The sequence below is a fragment of the Lonchura striata genome, chromosome 18 (genome assembly GCF_050655825.1).
Source record: "Lonchura striata isolate lonStrDom1 chromosome 18, ASM5065582v1, whole genome shotgun sequence".
In the NCBI taxonomy this organism is placed as follows: Eukaryota; Metazoa; Chordata; class Aves; order Passeriformes; family Estrildidae; genus Lonchura; species Lonchura striata.
The window spans coordinates 15,565,629-15,583,007 of record NC_140720.1 but is presented as its reverse complement, the minus strand read 5'-3'; positions in this window follow the sequence as shown (position 1 = coordinate 15,583,007).

Sequence of the window (17,379 nt, the reverse complement as noted above, 5' to 3'; positions counted from 1 at the left end):
TCTCTCTCTCTCTCTCTCTCTCTCTCTCTCTCTCTCTCTCTCTCTCTCTCTCTCTCTCTCTCTCTCTCTCTCTCTCTCTCTCTCTCTCTCTCTCTCTCTCTCTCTCTCTCTCTCTCTCTCTCTCTCTCTCTCTCTCTCTCTCTCTCTCTCTCTCTCTCTCTCTCTCTCTCTCTCTCTCTCTCTCTCTTCTCTCTCTCTCTCTCTCTCTCTCTCTCTCTCTCTCTCTCTCTCTCTCTCTCTCTCCCTCCCTCCCTCCCTCCCTCCCTCCCTCCCTTCCTCCCCCCCCCCCCCCCCCCCCCCCCCCCCCCCCCCCCCCCCCCCCCCCCCCCCCCCCCCCCCCCCCCCCCCCCCCCCCCCCCCCCCCCCCCCAACCCTAACCCTAACCCTAACCCTAACCCTAACCCTAACCCTAACCCTAACCCTAACCCTAACCCTAACCCTAACCCTAACCCTAACCCTAACCCTAACCCTAACCCTAACCCTAACCCTAACCCTAACCCTAACCCTAACCCTAACCCTAACCCTAACCCTAACCCTAACCCTAACCCTAACCCTAACCCTAACCCCCCCCCCCCCCCCCCCCCCCCCCCCCCCCCCCCCCCCCCCCCCCCCCCCCCCCCCCCCCCCCCCCCCCCCCCCCCCCCCCCCCCCCCCCCCCCCCCCCCCCCCCCCCCCCCCCCCCCCCCCCCCCCCCCCCCCCCCCCCCCCCCCCCCCCCCCCCCCCCCCCCCCCCCCCCCCCCCCCCCCCACCCTAACCCTAACCCTAACCCTAACCCTAACCCTAACCCTAACCCTAACCCTAACCCTAACCCTAACCCTAACCCTAACCCTAACCCTAACCCTAACCCTAACCCTAACCCTAACCCTAACCCTAACCCTAACCCTAACCCTAACCCTAACCCTAACCCTAACCCTAACCCTAACCCTAACCCTAACCCTAACCCTAACCCTAACCCTAACCCTAACCCTAACCCTAACCCTAACCCTAACCCTAACCCTAACCCTAACCCTAACCCTAACCCTAACCCTAACCCTAACCCTAACCCTAACCCTAACCCTAACCCTAACCCTAACCCTAACCCTAACCCTAACCCTAACCCTAACCCTAACCCTAACCCTAACCCTAACCCTAACCCTAACCCTAACCCTAACCCTAACCCTAACCCTAACCCTAACCCTAACCCTAACCCTAACCCTAACCCTAACCCTAACCCTAACCCTAACCCTAACCCTAACCCTAACCCTAACCCTAACCCTAACCCTAACCCTAACCCTAACCCTAACCCTAACCCTAACCCTAACCCTAACCCTAACCCTAACCCTAACCCTAACCCTAACCCTAACCCTAACCCTAACCCTAACCCTAACCCTAACCCTAACCCTAACCCTAACCCTAACCCTAACCCTAACCCTAACCCTAACCCTAACCCTAACCCTAACCCTAACCCTAACCCTAACCCTAACCCTAACCCTAACCCTAACCCTAACCCTAACCCTAACCCTAACCCTAACCCTAACCCTAACCCTAACCCTAACCCTAACCCTAACCCTAACCCTAACCCTAACCCTAACCCTAACCCTAACCCTAACCCTAACCCTAACCCTAACCCTAACCCTAACCCTAACCCTAACCCTAACCCTAACCCTAACCCTAACCCTAACCCTAACCCTAACCCTAACCCTAACCCTAACCCTAACCCTAACCCTAACCCTAACCCTAACCCTAACCCTAACCCTAACCCTAACCCTAACCCTAACCCTAACCCTAACCCTAACCCTAACCCTAACCCTAACCCTAACCCTAACCCTAACCCTAACCCTAACCCTAACCCTAACCCTAACCCTAACCCTAACCCTAACCCTAACCCTAACCCTAACCCTAACCCTAACCCTAACCCTAACCCTAACCCTAACCCTAACCCTAACCCTAACCCTAACCCTAACCCTAACCCTAACCCTAACCCTAACCCTAACCCTAACCCTAACCCTAACCCTAACCCTAACCCTAACCCTAACCCTAACCCTAACCCTAACCCTAACCCTAACCCTAACCCTAACCCTAACCCTAACCCTAACCCTAACCCTAACCCTAACCCTAACCCTAACCCTAACCCTAACCCTAACCCTAACCCTAACCCTAACCCTAACCCTAACCCTAACCCTAACCCTAACCCTAACCCTAACCCTAACCCTAACCCTAACCCTAACCCTAACCCTAACCCTAACCCTAACCCTAACCCTAACCCTAACCCTAACCCTAACCCTAACCCTAACCCTAACCCTAACCCTAACCCTAACCCTAACCCTAACCCTAACCCTAACCCTAACCCTAACCCTAACCCTAACCCTAACCCTAACCCTAACCCTAACCCTAACCCTAACCCTAACCCTAACCCTAACCCTAACCCTAACCCTAACCCTAACCCTAACCCTAACCCTAACCCTAACCCTAACCCTAACCCTAACCCTAACCCTAACCCTAACCCTAACCCTAACCCTAACCCTAACCCTAACCCTAACCCTAACCCTAACCCTAACCCTAACCCTAACCCTAACCCTAACCCTAACCCTAACCCTAACCCTAACCCTAACCCTAACCCTAACCCTAACCCTAACCCTAACCCTAACCCTAACCCTAACCCTAACCCTAACCCTAACCCTAACCCTAACCCTAACCCTAACCCTAACCCTAACCCTAACCCTAACCCTAACCCTAACCCTAACCCTAACCCTAACCCTAACCCTAACCCTAACCCTAACCCTAACCCTAACCCTAACCCTAACCCTAACCCTAACCCTAACCCTAACCCTAACCCTAACCCTAACCCTAACCCTAACCCTAACCCTAACCCTAACCCTAACCCTAACCCTAACCCTAACCCTAACCCTAACCCTAACCCTAACCCTAACCCTAACCCTAACCCTAACCCTAACCCTAACCCTAACCCTAACCCTAACCCTAACCCTAACCCTAACCCTAACCCTAACCCTAACCCTAACCCTAACCCTAACCCTAACCCTAACCCTAACCCTAACCCTAACCCTAACCCTAACCCTAACCCTAACCCTAACCCTAACCCTAACCCTAACCCTAACCCTAACCCTAACCCTAACCCTAACCCTAACCCTAACCCTAACCCTAACCCTAACCCTAACCCTAACCCTAACCCTAACCCTAACCCTAACCCTAACCCTAACCCTAACCCTAACCCTAACCCTAACCCTAACCCTAACCCTAACCCTAACCCTAACCCTAACCCTAACCCTAACCCTAACCCTAACCCTAACCCTAACCCTAACCCTAACCCTAACCCTAACCCTAACCCTAACCCTAACCCTAACCCTAACCCTAACCCTAACCCTAACCCTAACCCTAACCCTAACCCTAACCCTAACCCTAACCCTAACCCTAACCCTAACCCTAACCCTAACCCTAACCCTAACCCTAACCCTAACCCTAACCCTAACCCTAACCCTAACCCTAACCCTAACCCTAACCCTAACCCTAACCCTAACCCTAACCCTAACCCTAACCCTAACCCTAACCCTAACCCTAACCCTAACCCTAACCCTAACCCTAACCCTAACCCTAACCCTAACCCTAACCCTAACCCTAACCCTAACCCTAACCCTAACCCTAACCCTAACCCTAACCCTAACCCTAACCCTAACCCTAACCCTAACCCTAACCCTAACCCTAACCCTAACCCTAACCCTAACCCTAACCCTAACCCTAACCCTAACCCTAACCCTAACCCTAACCCTAACCCTAACCCTAACCCTAACCCTAACCCTAACCCTAACCCTAACCCTAACCCTAACCCTAACCCTAACCCTAACCCTAACCCTAACCCTAACCCTAACCCTAACCCTAACCCTAACCCTAACCCTAACCCTAACCCTAACCCTAACCCTAACCCTAACCCTAACCCTAACCCTAACCCTAACCCTAACCCTAACCCTAACCCTAACCCTAACCCTAACCCTAACCCTAACCCTAACCCTAACCCTAACCCTAACCCTAACCCTAACCCTAACCCTAACCCTAACCCTAACCCTAACCCTAACCCTAACCCTAACCCTAACCCTAACCCTAACCCTAACCCTAACCCTAACCCTAACCCTAACCCTAACCCTAACCCTAACCCTAACCCTAACCCTAACCCTAACCCTAACCCTAACCCTAACCCTAACCCTAACCCTAACCCTAACCCTAACCCTAACCCTAACCCTAACCCTAACCCTAACCCTAACCCTAACCCTAACCCTAACCCTAACCCTAACCCTAACCCTAACCCTAACCCTAACCCTAACCCTAACCCTAACCCTAACCCTAACCCTAACCCTAACCCTAACCCTAACCCTAACCCTAACCCTAACCCTAACCCTAACCCTAACCCTAACCCTAACCCTAACCCTAACCCTAACCCTAACCCTAACCCTAACCCTAACCCTAACCCTAACCCTAACCCTAACCCTAACCCTAACCCTAACCCTAACCCTAACCCTAACCCTAACCCTAACCCTAACCCTAACCCTAACCCTAACCCTAACCCTAACCCTAACCCTAACCCTAACCCTAACCCTAACCCTAACCCTAACCCTAACCCTAACCCTAACCCTAACCCTAACCCTAACCCTAACCCTAACCCTAACCCTAACCCTAACCCTAACCCTAACCCTAACCCTAACCCTAACCCTAACCCTAACCCTAACCCTAACCCTAACCCTAACCCTAACCCTAACCCTAACCCTAACCCTAACCCTAACCCTAACCCTAACCCTAACCCTAACCCTAACCCTAACCCTAACCCTAACCCTAACCCTAACCCTAACCCTAACCCTAACCCTAACCCTAACCCTAACCCTAACCCTAACCCTAACCCTAACCCTAACCCTAACCCTAACCCTAACCCTAACCCTAACCCTAACCCTAACCCTAACCCTAACCCTAACCCTAACCCTAACCCTAACCCTAACCCTAACCCTAACCCTAACCCTAACCCTAACCCTAACCCTAACCCTAACCCTAACCCTAACCCTAACCCTAACCCTAACCCTAACCCTAACCCTAACCCTAACCCTAACCCTAACCCTAACCCTAACCCTAACCCTAACCCTAACCCTAACCCTAACCCTAACCCTAACCCTAACCCTAACCCTAACCCTAACCCTAACCCTAACCCTAACCCTAACCCTAACCCTAACCCTAACCCTAACCCTAACCCTAACCCTAACCCTAACCCTAACCCTAACCCTAACCCTAACCCTAACCCTAACCCTAACCCTAACCCTAACCCTAACCCTAACCCTAACCCTAACCCTAACCCTAACCCTAACCCTAACCCTAACCCTAACCCTAACCCTAACCCTAACCCTAACCCTAACCCTAACCCTAACCCTAACCCTAACCCTAACCCTAACCCTAACCCTAACCCTAACCCTAACCCTAACCCTAACCCTAACCCTAACCCTAACCCTAACCCTAACCCTAACCCTAACCCTAACCCTAACCCTAACCCTAACCCTAACCCTAACCCTAACCCTAACCCTAACCCTAACCCTAACCCTAACCCTAACCCTAACCCTAACCCTAACCCTAACCCTAACCCTAACCCTAACCCTAACCCTAACCCTAACCCTAACCCTAACCCTAACCCTAACCCTAACCCTAACCCTAACCCTAACCCTAACCCTAACCCTAACCCTAACCCTAACCCTAACCCTAACCCTAACCCTAACCCTAACCCTAACCCTAACCCTAACCCTAACCCTAACCCTAACCCTAACCCTAACCCTAACCCTAACCCTAACCCTAACCCTAACCCTAACCCTAACCCTAACCCTAACCCTAACCCTAACCCTAACCCTAACCCTAACCCTAACCCTAACCCTAACCCTAACCCTAACCCTAACCCTAACCCTAACCCTAACCCTAACCCTAACCCTAACCCTAACCCTAACCCTAACCCTAACCCTAACCCTAACCCTAACCCTAACCCTAACCCTAACCCTAACCCTAACCCTAACCCTAACCCTAACCCTAACCCTAACCCTAACCCTAACCCTAACCCTAACCCTAACCCTAACCCTAACCCTAACCCTAACCCTAACCCTAACCCTAACCCTAACCCTAACCCTAACCCTAACCCTAACCCTAACCCTAACCCTAACCCTAACCCTAACCCTAACCCTAACCCTAACCCTAACCCTAACCCTAACCCTAACCCTAACCCTAACCCTAACCCTAACCCTAACCCTAACCCTAACCCTAACCCTAACCCTAACCCTAACCCTAACCCTAACCCTAACCCTAACCCTAACCCTAACCCTAACCCTAACCCTAACCCTAACCCTAACCCTAACCCTAACCCTAACCCTAACCCTAACCCTAACCCTAACCCTAACCCTAACCCTAACCCTAACCCTAACCCTAACCCTAACCCTAACCCTAACCCTAACCCTAACCCTAACCCTAACCCTAACCCTAACCCTAACCCTAACCCTAACCCTAACCCTAACCCTAACCCTAACCCTAACCCTAACCCTAACCCTAACCCTAACCCTAACCCTAACCCTAACCCTAACCCTAACCCTAACCCTAACCCTAACCCTAACCCTAACCCTAACCCTAACCCTAACCCTAACCCTAACCCTAACCCTAACCCTAACCCTAACCCTAACCCTAACCCTAACCCTAACCCTAACCCTAACCCTAACCCTAACCCTAACCCTAACCCTAACCCTAACCCTAACCCTAACCCTAACCCTAACCCTAACCCTAACCCTAACCCTAACCCTAACCCTAACCCTAACCCTAACCCTAACCCTAACCCTAACCCTAACCCTAACCCTAACCCTAACCCTAACCCTAACCCTAACCCTAACCCTAACCCTAACCCTAACCCTAACCCTAACCCTAACCCTAACCCTAACCCTAACCCTAACCCTAACCCTAACCCTAACCCTAACCCTAACCCTAACCCTAACCCTAACCCTAACCCTAACCCTAACCCTAACCCTAACCCTAACCCTAACCCTAACCCTAACCCTAACCCTAACCCTAACCCTAACCCTAACCCTAACCCTAACCCTAACCCTAACCCTAACCCTAACCCTAACCCTAACCCTAACCCTAACCCTAACCCTAACCCTAACCCTAACCCTAACCCTAACCCTAACCCTAACCCTAACCCTAACCCTAACCCTAACCCTAACCCTAACCCTAACCCTAACCCTAACCCTAACCCTAACCCTAACCCTAACCCTAACCCTAACCCTAACCCTAACCCTAACCCTAACCCTAACCCTAACCCTAACCCTAACCCTAACCCTAACCCTAACCCTAACCCTAACCCTAACCCTAACCCTAACCCTAACCCTAACCCTAACCCTAACCCTAACCCTAACCCTAACCCTAACCCTAACCCTAACCCTAACCCTAACCCTAACCCTAACCCTAACCCTAACCCTAACCCTAACCCTAACCCTAACCCTAACCCTAACCCTAACCCTAACCCTAACCCTAACCCTAACCCTAACCCTAACCCTAACCCTAACCCTAACCCTAACCCTAACCCTAACCCTAACCCTAACCCTAACCCTAACCCTAACCCTAACCCTAACCCTAACCCTAACCCTAACCCTAACCCTAACCCTAACCCTAACCCTAACCCTAACCCTAACCCTAACCCTAACCCTAACCCTAACCCTAACCCTAACCCTAACCCTAACCCTAACCCTAACCCTAACCCTAACCCTAACCCTAACCCTAACCCTAACCCTAACCCTAACCCTAACCCTAACCCTAACCCTAACCCTAACCCTAACCCTAACCCTAACCCTAACCCTAACCCTAACCCTAACCCTAACCCTAACCCTAACCCTAACCCTAACCCTAACCCTAACCCTAACCCTAACCCTAACCCTAACCCTAACCCTAACCCTAACCCTAACCCTAACCCTAACCCTAACCCTAACCCTAACCCTAACCCTAACCCTAACCCTAACCCTAACCCTAACCCTAACCCTAACCCTAACCCTAACCCTAACCCTAACCCTAACCCTAACCCTAACCCTAACCCTAACCCTAACCCTAACCCTAACCCTAACCCTAACCCTAACCCTAACCCTAACCCTAACCCTAACCCTAACCCTAACCCTAACCCTAACCCTAACCCTAACCCTAACCCTAACCCTAACCCTAACCCTAACCCTAACCCTAACCCTAACCCTAACCCTAACCCTAACCCTAACCCTAACCCTAACCCTAACCCTAACCCTAACCCTAACCCTAACCCTAACCCTAACCCTAACCCTAACCCTAACCCTAACCCTAACCCTAACCCTAACCCTAACCCTAACCCTAACCCTAACCCTAACCCTAACCCTAACCCTAACCCTAACCCTAACCCTAACCCTAACCCTAACCCTAACCCTAACCCTAACCCTAACCCTAACCCTAACCCTAACCCTAACCCTAACCCTAACCCTAACCCTAACCCTAACCCTAACCCTAACCCTAACCCTAACCCTAACCCTAACCCTAACCCTAACCCTAACCCTAACCCTAACCCTAACCCTAACCCTAACCCTAACCCTAACCCTAACCCTAACCCTAACCCTAACCCTAACCCTAACCCTAACCCTAACCCTAACCCTAACCCTAACCCTAACCCTAACCCTAACCCTAACCCTAACCCTAACCCTAACCCTAACCCTAACCCTAACCCTAACCCTAACCCTAACCCTAACCCTAACCCTAACCCTAACCCTAACCCTAACCCTAACCCTAACCCTAACCCTAACCCTAACCCTAACCCTAACCCTAACCCTAACCCTAACCCTAACCCTAACCCTAACCCTAACCCTAACCCTAACCCTAACCCTAACCCTAACCCTAACCCTAACCCTAACCCTAACCCTAACCCTAACCCTAACCCTAACCCTAACCCTAACCCTAACCCTAACCCTAACCCTAACCCTAACCCTAACCCTAACCCTAACCCTAACCCTAACCCTAACCCTAACCCTAACCCTAACCCTAACCCTAACCCTAACCCTAACCCTAACCCTAACCCTAACCCTAACCCTAACCCTAACCCTAACCCTAACCCTAACCCTAACCCTAACCCTAACCCTAACCCTAACCCTAACCCTAACCCTAACCCTAACCCTAACCCTAACCCTAACCCTAACCCTAACCCTAACCCTAACCCTAACCCTAACCCTAACCCTAACCCTAACCCTAACCCTAACCCTAACCCTAACCCTAACCCTAACCCTAACCCTAACCCTAACCCTAACCCTAACCCTAACCCTAACCCTAACCCTAACCCTAACCCTAACCCTAACCCTAACCCTAACCCTAACCCTAACCCTAACCCTAACCCTAACCCTAACCCTAACCCTAACCCTAACCCTAACCCTAACCCTAACCCTAACCCTAACCCTAACCCTAACCCTAACCCTAACCCTAACCCTAACCCTAACCCTAACCCTAACCCTAACCCTAACCCTAACCCTAACCCTAACCCTAACCCTAACCCTAACCCTAACCCTAACCCTAACCCTAACCCTAACCCTAACCCTAACCCTAACCCTAACCCTAACCCTAACCCTAACCCTAACCCTAACCCTAACCCTAACCCTAACCCTAACCCTAACCCTAACCCTAACCCTAACCCTAACCCTAACCCTAACCCTAACCCTAACCCTAACCCTAACCCTAACCCTAACCCTAACCCTAACCCTAACCCTAACCCTAACCCTAACCCTAACCCTAACCCTAACCCTAACCCTAACCCTAACCCTAACCCTAACCCTAACCCTAACCCTAACCCTAACCCTAACCCTAACCCTAACCCTAACCCTAACCCTAACCCTAACCCTAACCCTAACCCTAACCCTAACCCTAACCCTAACCCTAACCCTAACCCTAACCCTAACCCTAACCCTAACCCTAACCCTAACCCTAACCCTAACCCTAACCCTAACCCTAACCCTAACCCTAACCCTAACCCTAACCCTAACCCTAACCCTAACCCTAACCCTAACCCTAACCCTAACCCTAACCCTAACCCTAACCCTAACCCTAACCCTAACCCTAACCCTAACCCTAACCCTAACCCTAACCCTAACCCTAACCCTAACCCTAACCCTAACCCTAACCCTAACCCTAACCCTAACCCTAACCCTAACCCTAACCCTAACCCTAACCCTAACCCTAACCCTAACCCTAACCCTAACCCTAACCCTAACCCTAACCCTAACCCTAACCCTAACCCTAACCCTAACCCTAACCCTAACCCTAACCCTAACCCTAACCCTAACCCTAACCCTAACCCTAACCCTAACCCTAACCCTAACCCTAACCCTAACCCTAACCCTAACCCTAACCCTAACCCTAACCCTAACCCTAACCCTAACCCTAACCCTAACCCTAACCCTAACCCTAACCCTAACCCTAACCCTAACCCTAACCCTAACCCTAACCCTAACCCTAACCCTAACCCTAACCCTAACCCTAACCCTAACCCTAACCCTAACCCTAACCCTAACCCTAACCCTAACCCTAACCCTAACCCTAACCCTAACCCTAACCCTAACCCTAACCCTAACCCTAACCCTAACCCTAACCCTAACCCTAACCCTAACCCTAACCCTAACCCTAACCCTAACCCTAACCCTAACCCTAACCCTAACCCTAACCCTAACCCTAACCCTAACCCTAACCCTAACCCTAACCCTAACCCTAACCCTAACCCTAACCCTAACCCTAACCCTAACCCTAACCCTAACCCTAACCCTAACCCTAACCCTAACCCTAACCCTAACCCTAACCCTAACCCTAACCCTAACCCTAACCCTAACCCTAACCCTAACCCTAACCCTAACCCTAACCCTAACCCTAACCCTAACCCTAACCCTAACCCTAACCCTAACCCTAACCCTAACCCTAACCCTAACCCTAACCCTAACCCTAACCCTAACCCTAACCCTAACCCTAACCCTAACCCTAACCCTAACCCTAACCCTAACCCTAACCCTAACCCTAACCCTAACCCTAACCCTAACCCTAACCCTAACCCTAACCCTAACCCTAACCCTAACCCTAACCCTAACCCTAACCCTAACCCTAACCCTAACCCTAACCCTAACCCTAACCCTAACCCTAACCCTAACCCTAACCCTAACCCTAACCCTAACCCTAACCCTAACCCTAACCCTAACCCTAACCCTAACCCTAACCCTAACCCTAACCCTAACCCTAACCCTAACCCTAACCCTAACCCTAACCCTAACCCTAACCCTAACCCTAACCCTAACCCTAACCCTAACCCTAACCCTAACCCTAACCCTAACCCTAACCCTAACCCTAACCCTAACCCTAACCCTAACCCTAACCCTAACCCTAACCCTAACCCTAACCCTAACCCTAACCCTAACCCTAACCCTAACCCTAACCCTAACCCTAACCCTAACCCTAACCCTAACCCTAACCCTAACCCTAACCCTAACCCTAACCCTAACCCTAACCCTAACCCTAACCCTAACCCTAACCCTAACCCTAACCCTAACCCTAACCCTAACCCTAACCCTAACCCTAACCCTAACCCTAACCCTAACCCTAACCCTAACCCTAACCCTAACCCTAACCCTAACCCTAACCCTAACCCTAACCCTAACCCTAACCCTAACCCTAACCCTAACCCTAACCCTAACCCTAACCCTAACCCTAACCCTAACCCTAACCCTAACCCTAACCCTAACCCTAACCCTAACCCTAACCCTAACCCTAACCCTAACCCTAACCCTAACCCTAACCCTAACCCTAACCCTAACCCTAACCCTAACCCTAACCCTAACCCTAACCCTAACCCTAACCCTAACCCTAACCCTAACCCTAACCCTAACCCTAACCCTAACCCTAACCCTAACCCTAACCCTAACCCTAACCCTAACCCTAACCCTAACCCTAACCCTAACCCTAACCCTAACCCTAACCCTAACCCTAACCCTAACCCTAACCCTAACCCTAACCCTAACCCTAACCCTAACCCTAACCCTAACCCTAACCCTAACCCTAACCCTAACCCTAACCCTAACCCTAACCCTAACCCTAACCCTAACCCTAACCCTAACCCTAACCCTAACCCTAACCCTAACCCTAACCCTAACCCTAACCCTAACCCTAACCCTAACCCTAACCCTAACCCTAACCCTAACCCTAACCCTAACCCTAACCCTAACCCTAACCCTAACCCTAACCCTAACCCTAACCCTAACCCTAACCCTAACCCTAACCCTAACCCTAACCCTAACCCTAACCCTAACCCTAACCCTAACCCTAACCCTAACCCTAACCCTAACCCTAACCCTAACCCTAACCCTAACCCTAACCCTAACCCTAACCCTAACCCTAACCCTAACCCTAACCCTAACCCTAACCCTAACCCTAACCCTAACCCTAACCCTAACCCTAACCCTAACCCTAACCCTAACCCTAACCCTAACCCTAACCCTAACCCTAACCCTAACCCTAACCCTAACCCTAACCCTAACCCTAACCCTAACCCTAACCCTAACCCTAACCCTAACCCTAACCCTAACCCTAACCCTAACCCTAACCCTAACCCTAACCCTAACCCTAACCCTAACCCTAACCCTAACCCTAACCCTAACCCTAACCCTAACCCTAACCCTAACCCTAACCCTAACCCTAACCCTAACCCTAACCCTAACCCTAACCCTAACCCTAACCCTAACCCTAACCCTAACCCTAACCCTAACCCTAACCCTAACCCTAACCCTAACCCTAACCCTAACCCTAACCCTAACCCTAACCCTAACCCTAACCCTAACCCTAACCCTAACCCTAACCCTAACCCTAACCCTAACCCTAACCCTAACCCTAACCCTAACCCTAACCCTAACCCTAACCCTAACCCTAACCCTAACCCTAACCCTAACCCTAACCCTAACCCTAACCCTAACCCTAACCCTAACCCTAACCCTAACCCTAACCCTAACCCTAACCCTAACCCTAACCCTAACCCTAACCCTAACCCTAACCCTAACCCTAACCCTAACCCTAACCCTAACCCTAACCCTAACCCTAACCCTAACCCTAACCCTAACCCTAACCCTAACCCTAACCCTAACCCTAACCCTAACCCTAACCCTAACCCTAACCCTAACCCTAACCCTAACCCTAACCCTAACCCTAACCCTAACCCTAACCCTAACCCTAACCCTAACCCTAACCCTAACCCTAACCCTAACCCTAACCCTAACCCTAACCCTAACCCTAACCCTAACCCTAACCCTAACCCTAACCCTAACCCTAACCCTAACCCTAACCCTAACCCTAACCCTAACCCTAACCCTAACCCTAACCCTAACCCTAACCCTAACCCTAACCCTAACCCTAACCCTAACCCTAACCCTAACCCTAACCCTAACCCTAACCCTAACCCTAACCCTAACCCTAACCCTAACCCTAACCCTAACCCTAACCCTAACCCTAACCCTAACCCTAACCCTAACCCTAACCCTAACCCTAACCCTAACCCTAACCCTAACCCTAACCCTAACCCTAACCCTAACCCTAACCCTAACCCTAACCCTAACCCTAACCCTAACCCTAACCCTAACCCTAACCCTAACCCTAACCCTAACCCTAACCCTAACCCTAACCCTAACCCTAACCCTAACCCTAACCCTAACCCTAACCCTAACCCTAACCCTAACCCTAACCCTAACCCTAACCCTAACCCTAACCCTAACCCTAACCCTAACCCTAACCCTAACCCTAACCCTAACCCTAACCCTAACCCTAACCCTAACCCTAACCCTAACCCTAACCCTAACCCTAACCCTAACCCTAACCCTAACCCTAACCCTAACCCTAACCCTAACCCTAACCCTAACCCTAACCCTAACCCTAACCCTAACCCTAACCCTAACCCTAACCCTAACCCTAACCCTAACCCTAACCCTAACCCTAACCCTAACCCTAACCCTAACCCTAACCCTAACCCTAACCCTAACCCTAACCCTAACCCTAACCCTAACCCTAACCCCTAACCCTAACCCTAACCCTAACCCTAACCCTAACCCTAACCCTAACCCTAACCCTAACCCCTAACCCCTAACCCCTAACCCTAACCCTAACCCTAACCCTAACCCTAACCCTAACCCTAACCCTAACCCTAACCCCTAACCCCTAACCCTAACCCTAACCCTAACCCTAACCCTAACCCTAACCCTAACCCCTAACCCCAGTGGGGTTTTGGGGGTCCTGAAGGGAATTTTGGGCGTCCCAGGGGGGGTTTTGGAGTCCTGCGGAGAATTTTGGGTATCTCAAGAGGTTTTTGGGAGGAATTTTGGGGTCCCAAAGAGAATTTTGTGGGTCCTGGGGAGGGTTTGGGTCCTGAAGTAGAATTTTGGGGGTCTCAGGGGGTTTTGGGGGGTCCCAGGAGGAATTTCAGGAACCCTGATAGGAATTTTGGGGGTCCCAGCGGGGGTTTTTGGGTTCCGAAATGGAAGTTTGGGTGTTCCGGGAGGGGTTTTGGGGTCCCAAAGGGAATTTTGATGGTCTCAGGGGGGTTTTGGGAGGAATTTTGTGGGTCCCGACCAGAATTTTGAGGGTCCTGAGGGTGGGTTTGGGGTCCTGAAGGGAATTTTGAGGTCTCACGAAGTTTTTGGGGGGTCCAAGAAAGAATTTTGGGGACCCTGATGGGAATTTTGGGGCTCCTGGGGGGGGGAGTTTGGGGTCCCGAAGAGAATTTTGGGGGTCTCAGTGGGGTTTTGGGTCTCCCAGGAGGAATTTCAGGGACCCTGATGGGAATTTGGGGTGTCCCAGGGGGGCTTGTGGTGTCCTGGGGTGAATTTTAGGGGTCTCGGGGGTTTTTTGGGAGGAATTTTGGGGGTCTCGAGTGGAATTTTGTGTGTCCTGGGGAGGGTTTGGGGTTCTGACGGGAATTTTGGGGACCTCTGGGAGTTTGTGGGGGGTCCCAGGAGGAATTTCAGGGGTCCTAAAGAGAAATTTGGAGGTCCCAGAAGGTGTTTTGGGGTGACGAATAGAATTTTGGGGGTCCCAGTGGGGTTTTGGGGGTCCTGAAGGGAATTTTGGGCGTCCCAGGGGGGGTTTTGGAGTCCTGGGGAGAATTTTGGGTATCTCAAGAGGTTTTTGGGAGGAATTTTGGGGTCCCAAAGAGAATTTTGTGGGTCCTGGGGAGGGTTTGGGTCCTGAAGTAGAATTTTGGGGGTCTCAGGGGGTTTTGGGGTGTCTCAGGAGGAATTTCAGGGACCCTGATAGGAATTTTGGGGGTCCCAGCGGGGGTTTTGGAGTCCCAAAGGGAATTTTGGCCAACCCAGGGGGAGTTTTGGAGTCCTGGGGAGAATTTTGAGGGTCTCAGGGGGTTTTTGGGTGGAATTTTGTGGGTCCCGAGTGGAATTTTGTGGGTCCTGGGGATGGTTTGGGGTTCTGAAGGGAATTTTGGGGGTTTCTGGGAGTTTTTGGGGGGTTCCAGTAGGAATTTTGGGGTCCTGAAGGGAAATTTGGGGGTCCCAGGGGGGGTTTTGGGGTCCCAAAGGGAATTTTGGAAGTCCCAGGGGGGATTTTGCGGTCCTGGAGAGGTTTTTGGGTGTCCCAGGGGGCCTTGTGATGTCCTGGAGAGAATTTTGGGGGTCTCAGGGGGTCTTGGGGAGGAATTTTGGGCGTCCCAAGTAGAATTTTGTGGGTCCTGGGGGGGTTTGGGGTCCTCAAGTGGATTTTAGGGGTCTCAGGGGGTTTTTGGGGGTACCTGGAGGAATTTCGGGGACCCTGATGGGAATTTTGGGAGTCCCAGGGGGGGTTTTGGGGTCCTGAAGGGAATTTTGGGCGTCCCAGGGGGAGTTTTGGAGTCCTGGGGAGAATTTTGGGGGTCTCATGGGGTTTTCGGGAGGAATTTTGGGGGTCCCGAGTGGAATTTTGTGGGTCCTGGGGAGGGTTTGGGGTCCTGAAGGGAATTTTTGGGTCTCAGGGAGTTTTTGGGGGGTCCCAGGAGGAATTTTGGGGACCATGATGGGAATTTTGGGGGTCCCAGGGGGGTTTTTGGAGTCCCGAAGGGAATTTTGGGGGTCCCAGGCGGGGTTTTGAGGGTCCCAAAGGGAATTTTTTGGTCTCTGGAGTTTTTGGGGGGTCCCAGGAAAAGCTTCGGGGTCCTGAAGGGAATTTTGGGCGTCCCAGGGGGAGTTTTGGAGTCCTGGGGAGAATTTTGGGGGTCCCGGGTAGAATTTTGGGGGTCCTGGGGAGGTTTTATGGTCCTGAAGTGAATTTTGGGGTCTCTGGGAGTTTTTGGGGGGTCTCAAGAGGAATTTTGGGGACCCCGATGGGAATTTTGGGGGTCCCAGGAGGGTTTTGGTGTCCCGAAGGGAATTTTGGGAGTCCCAGGGGGGGTTTTGGAGTCCTGGGGAGAATTTTGATGGTCTCAGGGTTTTTTTGGGAGGAATTTCGGGGGTCCTGAGTAGAATTTTGGGGGTTCTGGGGGTGGGTTTGGGGTCCTGAAGGAAACTTTGGGGGTCTCAAGGAGTTTTGGGGGGGTCCCAGGAGGAATTTCGGGGACTCTGATGGGAATTTTTGGGGGTCCCAGGGGGGGTTTTGGAGTCCCGAAGGGAATTTTGGGCGTTCCAGGGGGGGTTTTGGAGTCCTGGGTGGAATTTTGAGGGTCCTGGGGGTGCGTTTGGGGTTCTGAAGGGAATTTTGGGGTCTCACAAAGTTTTTGGGGGGTCCCAGGAGGAATTTCGGGGACCCTGATGGGAATTTTGGGGGTCTCAGGGGGTTTTGGGGGGTCCCATGAGTACTTTCGGGGTCCTGAAAGGAATTTTGGGGTGTCAAGGAGTTTTGGGGGGTCCCAGGAGGAATTTCAGGGACCCTGATGGGAATTTTGAGGGGTCCCAGGGGGGGTTTTGGAGTCCTGGGGAGAATTTTGAGGGTCTCAGGGTTTTTTTGGGAGGAATTTTTCGGGTCCCGAGTAGAATTTTGTGGGTCCTGGGGAGGGTTTGGGGTTCTGAAGGGAATTTTGGGGGTCTCTGGAAGTATTTGGGGCGTCCCAGGAGGAATTTTGGGGTCCTGAAGGGAATTTTGGGGGTCCCGGGGGGGGTTTTGGGGTCCCGAAGGGAATTTTGAGCATCCCAGGGGGTTTTTGGGAGGAATTTTGGGAGTCCCGGGTATAATATTGTGGGTCCCAGGGGGGCGTTTGGGGTCGCAAAGGGAATTTTGGGAGTCCCGGGGGGGGGTTGGAGTCCTGGGGGGGAATTTTCAGGGTCTCAGGGTTTTTTTGGGAGGAATTTTGGGGGTCCCGAGTAGAATTTTGTGGGTTCTGGGGAGGGTTT